This window comes from Polypterus senegalus, chromosome 9 (assembly GCF_016835505.1).
Source record: "Polypterus senegalus isolate Bchr_013 chromosome 9, ASM1683550v1, whole genome shotgun sequence".
Taxonomy (NCBI): domain Eukaryota; kingdom Metazoa; phylum Chordata; class Cladistia; order Polypteriformes; family Polypteridae; genus Polypterus; species Polypterus senegalus.
Window position 1 is genome coordinate 178,955,247 of NC_053162.1, and position 18,702 is coordinate 178,973,948.

Sequence of the window (18,702 nt, forward strand, 5' to 3'; positions counted from 1 at the left end):
TGGTCTGCAGAAGGACGCAGAGAAGAGAAGAGAAGAAGTGTTAGTATACAGCGCCACCCTGCAGATCAGTGAGGAATTTCTACTACCAGAGCCTTTAAGCTTTCTCCTGGGTACACCTGTGTGACAATTTATATTTATCCATCCATCCATCCATCCATCCATCCATCCATCCATCCTCTTCCGCTTATCCAAGATCGGGTTGCGGGGGCAGCAGCTTGAGGAGAGATGCCCAGACCAATCCGCCTGTCGATCTCACGATCCATTCTTCCCTCACTCATGAACAAGACCCCGAGATACTTGAACTCCTCCACTTGGGGCAGGATCTCTCCCCCAATCCTGAGAGGGCACTCCACCCTTTTCTGGCTGAGGACCGTGGTCTCGGATTTGGAGGTGCTGATTCTCATCCCAGCCGCTTCACACTCAGCTGCGAACTAATCCAGAGAGAGCTGAAGATCACGGCCTGATGAAGCAAACAGGACAACATCATCTGCAAAAAGCAGTGACCTAATCCTGAGTCCACCAAACCGGACCCCCTCAACACCCTGGCTGTGCCTAGAAATTCTGTCCATAAAAGTTATGAACAGAATCGGTGACAAAGGGCAGCCCTGGCGGAGTCCAACTCTCACTGGAAACGGGCTCGACTTACTGTCGGCAATGCGGACCAAGCTCTGACACCGGTTGTACACGGACTGAACAGCCCTTATCAGGGGGTCCGGTACCCCACACTCCCGGAGCACCCCCACAGGATTCCCCGAGGGACACGGTCGAACGCCTTTTCCAAGTCCACAAAACACATGTAGACTGGTTGGGCAAACTCCCATGCACCCAATTTATATTTATATAATTTAAATGTATATTATTTATATTTATTTTCTCACACATGTGCAATTGTGAGACAACTTCAGGCAACTTCATCAGTTGGTAATTCCACTCCTAGCCACAGGTTGGCGCTGTCACTTAATGCCCCTCATGTCCTTTGGTCCTCAGACCTGAACATCAATGGCATGAGAAGCATTGACAACACTTCCGGCCCCCAGCAATTTGGGACCACCTGCTGAGAAAGCGTTAAATGGACCACCAGTTAGTCAAGGGACTGTTGCCTGCAAAGACGTCACACTACGGCACCAACTGCTGTGTTTCTTTTTTGTCAAGTTTGTCGATTTATTTTTTACCCAATTACATGGAGTTCTCCTTTGAATTTCTCCCGATGTCTTTCTCTTGTTTTTCTAACGTTATTACAATACACATCTGTTACCAATACATTATGTCCTGTGATATAACTGTGAACCTGTCATGGTTAAATAAAACAGACACTTTGTGTGATGGCATGAAGAATTTGAATAAGTTACTCACTATGAAAGGCGCTATATATATATATATATATATATATATATATATATATATATATATATATATATATATATACTGTATATATATAAATCTATAGCCTGAGCTTGTCAGGTTAGCCCACCCTGTCTCTCTCTCTCTCTGTCTCTCTGACTCTTCAGTATCATTAGAAAATGCCCAGCGCTTGGTTAGTATGGCACCTAGGGCAGGTTCCTTCTGCACCCTTCTGTCAAATCGCCATGGGCACACTGATTGGTGCTCAAGCATTTTCCACATTGTCCCATTTACTATTTTAACAATCAATTTTCAGTTTTCAGGCACAGAGCCGGATAAACGCAATATGCTGAAGTGAAATGCCAGGCTGGCCAGGAACAAAAGTCTTCAAGTCCAAAAATAAAACCCAATGGCTGTGTGTGTGTTTGTGTGTGTGTGAGAAAGAGAGAGAGACAGACGGGCAGCTCACACTGACGAGTACCCGTCGCTGGCCATTCAGCCATTCTAAATATACACAAGCATGCCACTGATGTGTGTGAGAGCAAGTCGGTGCCCCTCAGCTCTGCCCTGCCTTATAAGGGCATCGGGGCCTTCAAGCCTGGCATGGTGTGAGAACTGCAGCCCCGAGGAATCCCACAACTGTCTGGATGGAAGGCGTCGTGTGTGTTTTTGTCGCGCAGACTGAAAGACAGACGACAGGTTTACTAGGAAGAAGAAATCAGGGAAAGAAGTGCTATGCAGTCGTGTGAAAAAGTAAGTGCACCCCATGGAGGTGGTTGACTTTTTTTGCATATATTTGAACAGGCCAAACGAGCAGATCTTCGAGCCAACAGATAAAGGTGATCAAATTGAAAAAATGACACCTAAAATTGACATTGTGGAGTCATCCTCATCATCTAAATGAACAAATAAGTCCACCCCTCCATTTATCAACACTTCAGATCCATCCAATTAGAATCAGAAATTCCAGACGAGGTGCCAAAGGTTCGAACCTCCTTAACAGAGTCTGCAGTTGGACCTGACTGTCCTATCTAAACCATAGAAATCAAGGGTCTGGTATTCTCTTTGTTATTTGGTATGTGTGGTGTCCTCACGTCAAGAACCAAAAAAGGTCTCTAAGGCCTTCAGAAAGAAGGTTATGGATGTCTAGGAGTAGAGCCCATCTTAACGGCATTATAGGGCAAAGCAGTGCACTGGGACCCCTACCTACACAACCACTCACAGGAATAAAAATATAAATGGTCGAAAAAATTAAACATATATTTATTGTATTGGTACTTGCAACAAAATCTGTGTTTCAACATTAAAAAACACGCTGTACAGCAAAGATTAATCAACAAGTGACAACATACATAGATCAGAATGGGGCCCCTATGCTCATGGGGCCCCCAGGCAACTGCCCAGTGTGCCCATGCGTTAAGACGGCCCTGCATAGGAGTCCAGCAAGGGATTTAAAAAGATCACAACTTATCTGAAATCATCTACAACATCCCCAGGACTGTCCATCCCAGCAAATTCAGCCCAAGAGCCGTCCGTTTCACACTAAAAGATGCCTCCAAGAACCCCACCTTTTCTTTCATGGGATATGCGGGTAACTCCTGCGACAGCTGGCGGTCAAAGTGCAGGCATCGGCCATCAGGAAGAGACTCCACACAATCAACAGCATGCGAGGTGTGTCAGGAAAAGAGCAAAAGCTTTTGCTGTCCAAAAAAGAATATCAGAGCAGCACTACTGAACATCTGGAACATCTGGAACAATGTGCTCTGGACAGATGAATCAAAGACAGAGAGAACTGTGGACATGTGTGGCACATTTCAGGACAAGAACCTCATACAATACAATACAATACAGTACAATATAATACAATACAATTACAATACATTATAATACAATACAATACAATACAATACAATAAATACAATACAATACAATATAATACAATACAATACATTACATTATAATACAATACAATACAATTACAATACAATATAATACAATCGCAATACAATATAATACAATGCAATACAAAAGACAGCCCCCAGCCTCAACTCTCTAAGAAGACAAGGAAAAACTTCCCAAAAAAACCCTTTCAGGGAAAATAGTGGAAGAAACCTTGGGAAAGGCAGTTCAAACAGAGACCCCTTTCCAGGTAGGTTGGGCGAGCAGTGGGTGTCAAAAAGAAGGGGGTCAATACAATACAATACAATGCAATACAATACACAGAACAGAATAGAACAGAACACAAGTAATCCACAATACAATATAAGAGTGCAATAGGAATATTACAAGTACAGAACAGAATTCAACAGTAGATGAAATCACATAAAAGGATTTCGATTTGTCCAGAGTCCTGATGACCTTGGCCATCAAGCCGCCTCCCCCTATTGGCCATTCCACAGCTGAGCCATTGCTGGGCCAGCCAATCCGATGAAAGGACCCCTCTACCTGATGATTCCAGTGCTCCTCCATCAGAGATGACTTTACTTTAGGCAGGCACAACAACATGGCAGATGGGCAGTGGCACCAAGGAAGTACCCGGAGTACCAGGAAGAGAAACAGAATAGGTGAGGGTCAGTAACAAATTGTAACTATGATGTTACTTATGTTTTAGTGCTAATGACTAACAACAGAGATGCAGTCTGTACAGTTAATCAGCAGCTCTAGTCAGGGTGTGCTCAACTGAAGTTGTGAGTTTTCAGCTGGGATATGAAGGCTGGGACTGAAGGGACATCTCTTATAGTAGCAAGTAGACCACTCCACAGCTTAGGGGGCCCTGGAACTAAAAGCTTGACCTCCCACTGTTATTTTATTAACCCTTGGGGTCACAAGACCGGCATCTTGAGATCTTAATGTGTGCTCAGGTTTGTAAGTCATGATAAGTTCGGACAAGTAAGCTGCACCTCGGCCATTTAAGGCTTCATATGTTAAAAGGAGGATTTTGATCCGGGAGTCAGTGTAAGGATTTAAGAACTGGAGTTATGTGTTTGTATTTTCTTGTTCTTGTAATAATTCTTGCAGCAGCATGCCAACTGTGAAGCAGGGTGGTGGAAATGTTGATGCTTTGAGCCTGGGCTGCCCACAGTCATGGAGTCATTGGCACCCTGGCCACGATCCTAATGACCATAGGATCATAGGTAATCAAAGAATCTTCAAAGTGCATCATACATCTCCATTACATTGGGGCAGGAGACTCCAAGGGTGATACCATCTCCCCTAGGGTGGCCTGAGACATCAGCCTACCAACAGAGATCTTAATGACCTCCACTTCATTAGAGAAGAAGGTCCGCTTTGCTATTCTATCCCCTTTTCTTTTCAAATCAACAATAAGTCACATTCATTGGTGCCAATCCACACCTGACTCTCCTGTTCTAATTAGGAGCCAGCGTCTGCCAGGCTATGCTATGGTGACTTCTTGGAATGTGTCAGCATGCTCTGCTGCTGTTTGTCACACCCCAAATGTGTCACAAGGAGCTCTGGAGATGCACGAGTGTTGGCATGATGCAGGCAGATTCACTCCAGTGCACTTAAAATCAATCAATCAGCATCAGGCAAACAGGCCACGGATTGAAGCTGCTCGTAGGAAGGAACAGGAATAAATAAATAAATAAATAAATAAATAAATAAATAAATAAAAACAAAGGTTCGGGCAGAAAGACCACCTGCAAATAGCTGAGTCATGCAGTACGCTGGGTGCCCACCAGTGTTTCAAAACATCAACTCATTGCCTTAAATAAACTCTTGCAATGTTAAGCATTTGAGATGAATTTGGCATTGCACAAAAACCTGAGGTGGCACAGCTGTTAGCTCACTGCGGCAGAGTGCCGGGTTCAAAATGCCCACTCATGTGAAGTCTGAAAATTCTCTGTATGTCCACGAGAGCCCTTGTGTGCTGATTAAAATGGGCACATTTAAATTACCAGCTTGGGTGTTAGATATGCCCTGTCATAAACTGGCACACTATTCCAGGTTGCTTTATGGGCTTGTGCTCCCACAAACTTCAGCTGGTTTAATGAGCCTGACAATGGACAATGGATAGATAAAAAAAATCAATTGAATCTCTTGCTTGAAAGTGGATAGCCAGGTGGCACAGTGGCTAGTACTGTTGCCTCACAACTCTGTAGACATGGGTTCAAATTTTTGCTTGCTCACAATGTGTGTGAACTTTGAGTCCAGAAGATTTGGAAACTTTAAGCTGGCTGATTGTGAGTGAGAATGCCCAGTGTTGCCCTGGCACCCCATCTTAGATGGTTTCAGAATTAGTGCTCGATGCTATAGTCGGGACAGGTTCTGCTAATTAGGGATAAGTTAAATGTAGAAAAGTGAGGCGTGACCAAAATGTTTGTGATTTGTAATTTTAAACTGTGGAGCAGAGGGGGAAATAAATCAAGGAAAAACGGGTCTTTGTCCCAAACGTTATGGAGGACTCTGTATTTTGCTGCATTTTTTTTCAGCATTTATAGGGGCTTTCCTTTTGGAACTGGTGGCTTCTTTTATTGTAACATTCTTCCTTTTCAAAGCTTTTAATCTCTCTCTCTCCTTCTCTCTCTACATATGCACTCAGTGGCCACTTTATTAGGTACACTTTTCTAGTACCGCTTCAGACCCCATTTTGCCTTCAGAACTGCTGTAATTCTTCATGGTGTAGATTCAACAAGGTGCTGGAAACATTCCTCAGGGAGTTTGGTCCATATTGACATGACAGCATCACACAGTTGCTGCAGATTTGTCAACTACACATCCATGACACGAACCTCCTGTTCCACCACATCCTAAAGGTGCCTTATTGGATTGAGATCTGATGACTGTGGAGGCCATTTGAGTCCATTGAACTCCTTGTCATTTTCAAGAAACCAGTTAGAGATGATTTGAGCTTTGTGACATGCCGTGTTAACCTGCTAGAAGGAGCCATCAGAAGATGGGGACACTGCAGTCATAAAGGGCTGGACAGGGTCTGCAACGATACTCAGGTAGGCTGTGGCATTTAAATGATGCTCAGTTGGTATTAAGGGGCCCAAAGTGTGTCAAGAAAACATCAACCACACCATTACACCCTCAGCACCATTCTGAACTGTTGATACAAGACAGGGTGGATCCATGCTTTCATGTTGTGGATGTGAAATTCTTAACCTACCATCCAAATGTCATCCAGACTAGATAGATAGACATGAAAGGCACTATATAATAGATAGATAGATAGATAGATAGATAGATAGATAGATAGATAGATAGATATGAAAGGCACTATATAATAGATAGATAGATAGATGTTTTTTGTGTGTGTGCGTATGCTTGTACATTTCAAACACAAGTTATTATTTTTGAATAAGAACTTTCCTCCAAAAGAGAAAAACAAAAGAAAACGAGGAAATCCTCGTGCCTTGTTTTATGTGTTCTTGCCCCGCAGCGGACTCTGCCAGGCATTGTTTGCCTCGGAAATTGATTAAGGCAGGGAGATGAGGAGCGCAGGAGCCTGTCGGCTCAACACCCCACACTCATAAATAAGCCATAACGCTTCCCTCGCCCCATCTGAGGCCCCTGCTTCCCCCCATAGCGTCCCCATTGAATCGCTCGCAAATGTTAATTAAAGCGCGCGGCGAGTCTGTCTACGAGCCATGTGGGGCTCTGTGCTCCCGCACCTGCCCCCGATTCCCTGCATCAAGGAGAACCATCTCGCGCATGTCGTCGCCCCCCTCATCCATATTCATCCCGGAGAAAGGGGTCTTCGCAGCCCCGCGACAATGGCCCGTCATTCCGTGTCCCGTTGCATCTGAGCACAGGCTCCGCAATATTTTTTCCTTCAGTTTTTTTGACACCAATCGGGGTTTACGAAAAGAACAGTATCATACCGGAGTGACAGGACCCGAACGTGCGCCGACCCCAAAACATAGGACTGCATGAAAATGATATTCATTTCTCTAAATCGCAGATTCTCTCTGACAAATCGATTACATTTTTTAGTTTGCATTTACAGACGGACTAAAGCCAGTTACAAATCCAAAAGTGTATAAGTCCAGAAATTGTGACGCGGCCCCCAGTCTTTTAGGCAACTAGGCACAAACTCGCACGCACGTCCGCTCCTACTGCACGAGTCTCCTCAAAACAGACAATCGCGGAATGAATAAAACACTAGAGACGCACTGACACGCAAACACTCTCCAGTCTGAACAATCACACTAATTCACACTCGTGTGCGCAAGTCACGTACTGACATACTCATACACAACTGTACAAGTCACACACGCGATTTGCTGTTAAACAAGAGGAAGGCCACCCAGTCACATAAAAGTCAGTACGGGCATATCGCTCATAACTCGAAATTTAGCTACTCGCATAAAACTCAGACAATTGCAAACACACACGTTAAAGTCCACCCAGTTACAAACAAACACACACACACAAGTCTAATGTATTACTATAAACGTTGGTGACGTACCATTTGTTGGGATGAAAAATGCAATGCATTTTAAAACTGAACATGTTTGTAATGCACCATCTGTTGGAATGAAAATGCAATGCATTTTATTACTGAACATGTTTGTAATGCACCATCTGTTTGAATGTAAAATACAATGCAATTTATTACTGCACATGTTAGTAATGCGCCATCTGTTGGAATGAAAAATGCAATGCATTTTTTACTACAAATATTTGTATCTGTTGGAGTGACCAGGAGATAGCAACTGAATGAACTCACAAGTACACAGAGAGTCGTCCTTTTATTAAGGTGGATAATGATCATAAGCCATGTTGTTTTTCTATAAGGGATCACACAGAGTGGCCTATAGCTTTAACAAGGTGTGTTGCTTATGACTGATTTTTCTGCTTTTCACAAAAAAAGTAGACACTCAATTTGGGGTGATCAAGTAGGTCCTAACAGGAGAAAAGGACACCTGGGTAAATAATAATATCTTTAGATTCATACAAACTCAGTAGATGATAACACGCTTTTGATTCTTAAGGACTCTTGTTGCATACAGGCCCACAGATGACGACAGACCCATAACTTGAATGCTGCCCAGTGGGTAACCAAATGGGGATTTGCCCTCCAGTGTACAGGGGTAACATGAGAACAGGGGTAAGGCTGGTCCAGGACTACATGAGTCCTCTGGTGGTAGACCACCTGAATCCACTTCTGTGTGCCCATCGGACAAATATTAAAATGGAGGATGCAATTATCTATGTGCTTCACATAGATGGACAAAGCTGGTCGCACCGTGAAGATGATGTTCTTTGATTTCTCGAGGGCCTTCAATACCATCCAGCCATCCCTGTTAAGGGGTCACCTCAGAGATATGCAGGTGGATGAGCCTGTGGGCTCCTGGATGATGGACTGTCTGTCAGTGTAGACCACCGTTTGTGAGACTCTGTGAACAACGCTGGAGTACCACAAGGCACAGGCCGGTCTGCTTTACTCTTCACCCTGCACACCTCAGACTAGAACTATGACAGCAGGACAGGTCACTTGAAGAAATTCTCAGATGATTCTGCACTTATGGGGGTGTATTGATGAGGAAGGTGAGACAGGGCAGAGGAGTCAGGGGAGAACTTGGAGAACCGACTGCAACTTCACAGCAAAACCAAAGTACTGATAATTGACTTTCACAGCACCAAACAGCCTCCATGTCTGGTCACTATTCAGGGAGTGGATGTACAGTAGAGGTGGTCTACTTCTACAAGTATTTGGAGGTCCACAGCAACAGGTTGGATAATCTTGTAACACAGTGGAACTAAAGGAGAAAGGGCAGAGGAGACTCATTCATCTTAGGAGACTACACTACATCATTGTGTGAAGTGACCGCTTTCACATTTTGTACAACTCTGTGATGGCCAGCGTGGCGTTCTGGGGTGGGTTGGTGGCAACACTCAAGAGAGGACCACCGAATCAACAAACTGATTCAAAGCGCAAGCTCAGTTATGGGAACCCCCTGGAGGTCTTAGAGGAGGAGAAAATGAAAACAAGACCAAGTGCCATTATGAACAAAGCATCCTCTCTGTGACACACCAACACTGAGGACTTTCAGCCAATGAATCACTCAGCAGAAGTGGGTCAGGAAATGTGACCGGGGGTCCCATAGTCCAACAACAATATGTCTGTATAGCACCTCACGGGGACAGGGGCTGGCAAGAGAGAAGTTTTCTTCTCTTATGAGTCATTCCGGTGTGTGTTCATGCCATAGTATGTGTGCGTGTGCGCGTGTGCGCGTGTGCCCGTATGGGTGTGTGCACGTGTGTGCGCGCGCGCGTGTGTGTTTCTGTTCATCCTGAGACGGACTACCAGGTCCCATCCAAACCCCAACCCCATCCTGCACTCCTTAAAGATGCCAATCCGGTTATTCAAATCGGTGCCATACAGGTAACGCAGTTTTGGTTCCTATAGCATCCACATGAAGGTTCAAAAAAGAACCATAAAGAAGAAGAAGAATCAAATTACCATAATGATAACATTTGCACCTAAAGATTGCTGGGATTTATGGATAAGCGGATGAATGTATTGGTAGATGATAACAAAATCGTGATATCCCAATGGGTTCCTGATTTTAAAAGGACTCCAGCAGCGCACAGTAACACACCCTCAGTCCAGGACTTCGGGATCTTCATATTAGGAACCTTTTCATATCCCAAAGATCCAACTTCATATGCAAAAACCCTTGACCAGAATGAAACGGTTCTTTGTCAAGCAAGGAGGAACCACACAGTCCAGTAAAGTGCCATTAGAGAACCGTTATTTCTACGTGAGATTGAACGAGTCGCAATACGTATAAGGAGGCACCTCTGCGATGTTCTCGAGTTTTTCGACGATTTTGCAGGCGCTCCGTCCAGGAATTGTTCCTGCCTTGAGCCCGATTCTTGATGGGTTAGACTCCCCTGCGCTGCCGCACAGCGGGTCCACACAATGCCCGGATGTTCCTCCACATCCCGTATAGGCTCCAAAAACACTCGTCCTCTTGTGTGACTGTGCAGTTTCGGATCATTTGAATTGCCACTTATCGTAAATAAAATAAAATGGACAGTAATCGGCATGTTTTTGTCCAGTCGTGGAGTTTCCTTTTTTTTTTAAGTCACGCTCACATGTTTTGCAATTATTGCTATTTTATGAGCACTCTTTGTTTTCGGTAATTATTATTCGATAATAATAATAATAATAATAATAATAATAATAATAATAATAATAATAATAATAATAATAATGTTATTTATACAGCGCCATTCCCAAGCTCAATCGACGCGCGGAGAAGCGCGCTCACGCACACACGCACGCTTGCGCGCAACCCCCCGAGACCCCTCCGTTCTGCAGCCCCTCTCACATATCCGATGTGTGCCTGCCACACGGCTTTCACTCAGATACGTCGATTCTCAGAAACGTTTCCAGAATTAAATCGCGGGTCGCTGCCATAACGGAAATCTTGACGCGCATCCCCAGCGTACGCCTGCTGCCGCGCCACGGCTGGGCTTACGGGTGAAGGCGCCTTCGAATCTCCGCAATAAATAACGAGGATGTTGTGTCTTGACAATGCGATTGGGTTAGCTGTGTATTTGGTGACAAATTATTACACCCTCCTGGCCTCTTAGACTCATGTGCTCATAAAAATCAGAGAGACGCTCCCAATGAAGGAACACATTTGGTGTCCCGGCTCGTCAGATTGTTCCGGGGAGGTAATTGCTTTGGGAGAAGGTCATTTGTTGGTCTGTTCTTCCCTCGAGGTGAAACGGTGCAATTTAGGGCTGATTTAAAGGACGATAGCCCTTCGCTCGTGTCACACCAGCTGTCTCTCATCATCAACGGAACCGGACAGAAAAGAAGAAAAGTCATCTGGAAAGGGGGGTGGGGGGCGACCGGCTGTAATGCCAACGTGCGTGCTGCGAGCGTGCAAACAGAAATCTGACAAATTGCAAACGAGACAAACAGCCTCCTTTTTGTCTGCGGGTCTCTCCAGTTTTTAGAGATTTAGCGACTCTCCACTAAAGAAGGAAGAGAAGGGGGTCTTAATGACCCTTTGTTGCGGGAGGAGAGATTCGGGTTTAAAAAAAAAGCCAAACCGGCGCCGTAGGATCTGAAGAGCCTGATGACGACTTTTAAAGGGTTACAAATGTGAACTGCTTTATAGACATCTTTAAGAAAAGAAAAGAAAGCAGAAGGCAATAAACACGAACATCTCATTTAGACAATGAGCACCAACTGTCCAAAGGGTCACTAAAAGGTTTAACTATCATGTAAGGCACTATATAGGTCAGGGAGATGACTTTGAGATAAAAATACACCATATAAAATAACTGAGGATGGAAGAAGCAATATAAAATCAGTATTGATCACTTTGTAGTATAGGAATCACTTTTAAAAACGTTATACAAAGCAAATTGTTAATTATATATAAAATATCAAATAACAGATTGCATCCCCTAAAGTCCCGTAAGGTGCGTACACTTGATGAGCCCCAATAAGGGAGAAACATGTGTCATGAACTCTATGTATTATTTGGCAAATACTGTAAAACTTGTCAGTGATGTGCCTCTATAAACTGCATGCCGGATGTTTGCCAACTGGCTGAACAAGCACAAGTGTTACCTGATAAGTAACCACCCAAATAATCGAACTGCAATCTACACCTAAGAGTCAGGGCCGTCTTGACAGCATTATACACCCCCTGGGCAAAGTGGTGCAACTTAGAGGGGCCCCTATGTTCGGGGGAACCCCGGAAAACTGCCCAGGCCATGCACTAAGAGATCCCTGCTAAGAGTAAATACATATACAGACACACACATACAGTGTATATATACACTGCTCACAAAAATGAAAGGAACACTTTAAAGAAACACATTAGATGCATCAGATCTCAATATGAAGTTGGATATCTATACAAATAACGACAGGGCAATGTCTTAGGAACAAAAGGATGCCAAGTCTTTTAATGGAAATAAAAGTTTTCTGCCTACAGAGGGCTCAATTGTGTAGACACCCTAAAATCAGAGTGAAATGAAGATGTGGCAGGCTAGTCCATTTTTTCAAAAACTTAATTTCTGCTACTCAAAATGCTTTTCAGTATCTTGTGTGGCCCCACGAGCTTGTATGCATGCTTGACAACGTCGGGGCATGCTCCTAATGAGACGACGGATGGTGTCTTGTGGCATTTCCTCCCAGATCTGTATGAGGGCATCCCTGAGCTGTTGTACAGTCTGAGGAGCAACCTGGCGCCTAATGGACCGAAACATAATGTCCCACAGATGTTCTATTGGGTTTAAGTCAGGGGATCGTGAAGGCCATTCAATTGTTTCAATTCCTTCATCCTCCAGGTACTGCCTGCATACTCTTGCCACATGAGGCCGGGCATTGTCGTGCATTAGAGGAAACCAGGACCTACTGCACCAGCGTAGGGTCTGACAATGGGTCCAAGGATTTCATCCTGATACCTAATGGCAGTCAAGATGCCGTTGTCTAGCCTGTAGAGGTCTGTGAGTCGCTCCATGGATATGCCTCCAAGATCATCACTGACCCACCACCAAACCAGTCATGCTAAACGATGTTACAGGCAGCATAATATTCTCCACGGCTTCTCCTGACCCTTTCACATCTTTCACATATACTCAGGGTGAACCTGCTCTCATCTGTGAAAAGCACAGGACGCCAGTGGTGGACCTGCCAATTCTGGTATTCTATGGCAAATGCCAATTGAGCTCCCGGTGCTGTGCAGTGAGCACAGGGCAGTAGACATTTGGGCCCTCAGGCAACCCTCATGAAGTCTGTTTCTGATTGTTTGGTCAGAGACATTCACACCAGTGGCCTGCTGGAGGTCATTTTGTAGGGCTCTGGCAGTGCTCATCCTGTTCCTCCTTGCCCAAAGGAGCAGATACTGGTCCTGCTGATGGGTTATGGACCTTCTATGGCCCTCTCCAGCTCTCCTAGAGTAACTGCTTGTCTCCTAGAATCTCCTCCATGCCCTTGAGACTGTGCAGGGAGACACAGCAAACCTTCTGGCAATGACACGTATTGATGTGCCATCCTGGAGAAGTTGGACTACCTGTGCAACCTCTGTAGGGTCCAGGTATCGCCTCATGCTACCAGTAGTGACACTGACTGTAGCCAAATGCAAAACTAGTGAAGAAACAGTCAGAAAAGATGAGGAGGGAAAAATGTCAGTGGCCTCCACCTGTTAAACCATTCCTGTTTTGGGGTCATCTCATTGTTGCCCCTCTAGTGCATCTGTTGTTAATTTCATTAACACCACAGCAGCTGAAACTGATTAACAACCCCTCTGCTACTTAACTGACCAGATTAATATCCCATAAGTTTCATTGACTTTATGCTATACTCTGATTAAAAAGTGTTCCTTTAATTCTTTTGAGCAGTATATATATAAATATATATATATATATATAGAGAGAGAGAGAGAGAGAGAGAGAGAGAGAGAGCGGCACAGTGGGTAGCGTTACTGCCTCGCAGTTAGGAGACCTGAGTTTGCTTCCCAGGTCCTCCCGGCATGGAATTTTCATGTTCTCCCCGTGTCTGTGTGGGTTTGAGCCTGCAAACCTTATCCTGTGTGTTCATGTGTGACACTTGTGAAAGAAGAAGGTTTGGGGACAGCTGCCCATATACTTGAAGTATGGCTACCAAAGTTGAAGGTTTGGTTCATATTAACTGGTCTTAACAGATCTCAGTCCACAAAATGAAAAAACGGACAGGGAAACATGGCGGGTTTATAGTCAGGAAGGGGAAGTGATGTTATCTGAACTGGAAACCAGAAGTGACATCATTTGGGGGGTGTGGAACCAAAGTGATGTCGTTAAATCCAGGCGACTAAAAGAGAAAGAGCTCATGCAACCTGCCACCACCTGGTCTGATGTGGAATTACCTTCAAGTGAGCCCTTTAGTATATATAAATATATATTGTGGGTAACTGGAAGACCACTTATGGATATCAAGAAGATGCTGGGGTACTAGATGGGTCACTTCTTTTAATATTAACGAAAATAATTTCAAACAAAAGGAATGCTCAATGTATAAACAATTCAAACACAAAGAAAGGAACCTTTTGTGATTTTCTCTTAGCGGTGACAAGCAGGTCGTCTTCGGGGCTCCATGCTGCTTGCAGTTCAGGCCATTCTCTGGGGTGTCTGCTCCTTCATAGTCCGCCAGCTGTTAGGGGCGGAGTCAGTTGACCTCAGTGGGCGTCTTCTCTCTGCTGCGAGTGACAAGTGAGGCAACAGTGTTAGTGACTGCACCATCCTCTTACCTTGGGGTGGCATTGCTTACCTCCAATAAACCTGGAAGGAGATCATCCGACATGCACGCGTGACAACACATACATACATACATACATACATACTGTAACAAAATAAATTCACTCGGAAAACTTCATAAAGAGTTGGGGAATTGTCCCGTATAATGTCCGTCAGACTTGGTGAAGATTTGAGTGAGAAATGATTAAAAAACCAAAGCACTTGACAAAGTACGGAGTTGGACTGAGGATTTATGTACAAGATGGAGACAGGAATTTGAGTTGGCAGAAAATGAAACCAATACAGAGATCCAGAAGTGATATCATCATGGCAGAGCAAGAAAAAAATGACATCATTATGGTGGAGCCGGAAGTGAGGGCATTGGTATAAAGCCAGAAGTGATGTCATCATGGCCGAGCCAGAAGTGAGGTCACCAGTATGGCGCTGGAAGTGACGTCATCATGGCAGAGCCGGAAGTGAGGTCATCAGTATGGCTCTGGAAGTGACGTCATCATGGCAGAGCCGGAAGTGAGGTCATCAGTATGGCTCTGGAAGTGACGTCATCATGGCAGAGCCAGAAAAAATGACATCATTATGGTCATCATAGCGGAGCCAGAAGTGAAGTAATCAGTATGGACCCGGATGTGACATTGTCATAGCAGAGCCGGAAGTGACGTCATCATCTGGGGGTCAGGAAAAAGTGATATCATCACAGTGGGAACCAGAAATGACGTCATCCTTAGGGGCTAGAAGTGGGATTGTTGTGGGGTGGGCATTTTGTGAAACCAGAAGCACTGAAAGTAAGTCTGTGAGATTATTATTATTTTTCTTCTTTTGCTCTGTTGTAAGAGAGAGAGATGCATTAATACCCAAAACGGACCCTTCATCTTGTGGTATATCACTCACCTTAGGGCTTGTTGGCGGCCTCCTAAGTGCACGTGTGTGGCATTACAAACCTACCAACCTACATACCCTGTGCAATACACAAGCCTGATACGTTCTGTCAACTGGCTGAGGCAGTTCAACCCATTGAGTGTTTATGTTTTTTGTACTCACCATTTCTTCTGTTTTCCTCTCAGTTAAAGGGGGTTTCACCATCTAGGTATCTTTTCCTCTCATTTTAGAGTGTTACAGTGGTATAATTGGCAGGATGTCTAAAGGGGCACATGGCAGAACCCACTGACCTCCTGGAGCCAATACAGACCCCCGGGGGAACAGCTGTGCTAACTTTCAGCTACAAGTCACCACACAACAGACCACCCTTGTTGAGGCCGAAACACAAAGAACTGGCAGAGAAGCCCCACAGATGGTGACGACTATTGGTGCCACTGAGACCCTGAGACACAACAGGAGATACTTTAATTTTCAATCGCTGCTCTCTGAGTCCCCTCTAATTCATTGTTCTCATTTGTAGGGGCTCACTCACTTTTAATATATTAAATACTCCCAGTGGGCACCTTTAATCCAAGACCTCATTTATTTATGATTGGAATGTCCAAAAACTAAAAAAAATATCAAAGTGGTGTGAGGGCTCAAAAGGACCCACAAAACTCGGTCAGGGCCTTCTAGGCCTAACTCCAGGCAGCCTAACCCCAAACTCAACTGGCATGCTTCGGCCTACACAGACCCAAAAAGGGAGATTTGTCTTCAAAAGTTTCAAGTATCATAAATGTTCTAAGAAAATCCCAAACCATGTATGAAAAATCCACCACAAGGGAGAGGAAACATAAAAAAACCTCTGGCTTGGAAACATTAAGTGTTGTGCAAGTTCATAACTCACAAGAACTCCTCAAAGTTCAGTTAACGCGTATTAAAATGACTACATTCACGTTCATAGCTCACCATTTCAATTTTGAACTCATTCACATTCAGTTCATTTTGTATTTTTTAAGGAGTGAGAATAAATGACCCATGAGTTTAGTCAGTCATTTTCCAACCCACTATATCCTAACACAGGGATCTGCCGGAGCCAATCCCAGCCAACACAGGGCGCAAGGCAGGACACACACCCAGCACACACTAGGGACAATTTAGGATCATCAATGCACCTAACCTGCATGTCTCTGGACGGGGAGAACATGCAAACTCCACGCTGGGAGGACCTGAGAGGCAGCAGCGCTACCCACTGCGCCACCATGCTGCCCACCCATGAATTTACTTTTTTCAATTTTGCATGCCTTATATAAGGCTATTACAGTGAACTTCTTGAATAAAATACAATAATTAGGAAGGCTTTTTTTATTTAAATACACTTTATTGAGTTATACCCTGCAACAAACACTTATAACCATATATGCTAATATCCTCCCGGTCAAAAAAGACATTAAATAGATGCAAGTATTCATATAAATGACCGCTCTGTTTCCAGCAGTGTGACACAAATGGTGACTGTGAGGTGGAGGTGAACTAACTTATTACACTGCCGGTCAAAATTTACGTCACATATCGCGTGTCCAACTGGGAAAAATCTAAAGTGGCCTCGCGAAGTCCAGCGTTTAACTAAAAGCGAAGCGGAGCTTCACCGCGTGCTCGTGTCCGCGGGGGTGCAGCGTAAGCACAAGCAGGCGGACACCGACAGCGCCGATTTCATTTCACGTTATTTTTTCCGAATACAAATTAAATGGCAAAAGAATCGTATGAAATTAACTTTCATAAAAAATCCGCTATTTGTGCTTATCCGAAAACCGTATTCTGATTCGGCTCCACCCCTACATTACAGGACAAGGCAAAACGTCTAATCCGCACCTAAACCAGACCCAGAATGTCACCTAACACTGAACGAGGGTGTGGTCCACGGGAAATCCCAATTGTGGAAGCCAACGGTCTTGTCCTGTCAAGTATACGGCAAGGACGTTTTCACCCCACTGTCGAGTGTCGAGCAGATGGTGTTGGGGGCAGCTTGGGGTTGACAGGAAAGTTGATGTTTAACTGTTGAAAATTCTGAATTGCTGCCGTGCTGTGAAAATGATTAGGGGGCATTTGAAATGATTTGGGCGGAGGATATGGTTTGATAAAATCTTTAAGCTCCAACATGTAACAGAACACCCAACAGCAGGGTTGGCAAGTTGAATCATACGAGTGTGACACCAGCAACAGTTAACAACAGTAAAGGTGTGCGCAATGATCCCGGGACTTTTCATATTGCCGCCTGAGGTAAGCAACAGTCTGCCCTAACCAATAAATGTCCATATTAGGCGTGAGAGCATATACGTTTAATCAACATAGAGTATGTATTATTGCACAGGCTTCGCAAAACAGAGCATTCTCAGAACATCGGATTGTAATAATAATAATAATAATAATAATAATAATAATAATAATAATAAGCAATAAGCAAAAACGTTTGTCTGACCCCAACGCAATCATCAAGTGAGAGAAGAAGAGTAAATATCCAAAAACTACAGTTTCGGCCAATAATTGAAAAAAATATCAATGCGTGAACATGATTCGAAAAAATAAGGAAAACCCTAAAACAGTAAGTTCTTGTTTAATTCGAGAAAAGAAACATAAAATATAAAGGTTATAAGAAATGTGCCAGCGCTGTCACGTAGTCCACACGTGGTCGAGGCTACTGTTCTAACCGGAATCAGAAAGGGAGAGGACGTTTTCATTCCAGGGGTGCCACCTATGAACTCCAACGAACTCCCTTTCGGATTCAAACGACTTCCACGTCTTGTTTTTTGCGATTCCATAAGTAAAACGCAAGGACAATCACTTGGAGGTACTGGAGTTTACCTCAAAGAACCGCGCTGTTCACACGGCCAGCTTATACGTCGCCTGTTCTGCAGCAGGATGAGGAAAGAATGTACATTCTTGCTCCTCATTGCGAAACGAAAAACTTCGTGTATCAAAGGGCACTCCTAATCCGATATTCGTTAATTATGGCAGTTTCACTTTTGAACAATATTCGAGTATAATTTAATCGCCAAATAAAAAATGGAAACTTTCACTTTTTTCTAGCATCCCAAGCAACAGCCGAATATCCCTGTTAGCAATAATAATAATAATAATAATAATAATAATAATAATAATAATAATAATAATAAGAAGAAGAAGAAGAAGAAGAAGAAGAAGAAGAAGAAGAAGAAGAAGATTAACATTGTTTTAGGAGGAAAATATAAAACAGTATAAATTATTAACTTTAAAACA

At 43.9% G+C, this 18,702-nt stretch overlaps 1 long non-coding RNA gene across 1 annotated transcript in view; it reads right to left on the minus strand.

Annotated features, from left to right (window-relative positions):
• Positions 1-3,787: 3,787 nt before the first annotated feature.
• Positions 3,788-18,702, minus strand: part of LOC120536072 — a 30,775-nt gene continuing 15,860 nt past the window's right edge. Inside the window, exons 2-3 of the long non-coding RNA XR_005635009.1 lie at positions 14,364-14,516; positions 3,788-3,824 (exon numbers count right to left, since the gene is read on the minus strand). This is a non-coding gene — a long non-coding RNA (uncharacterized LOC120536072). The remainder of the gene's footprint in view (positions 3,825-14,363; positions 14,517-18,702) is intronic.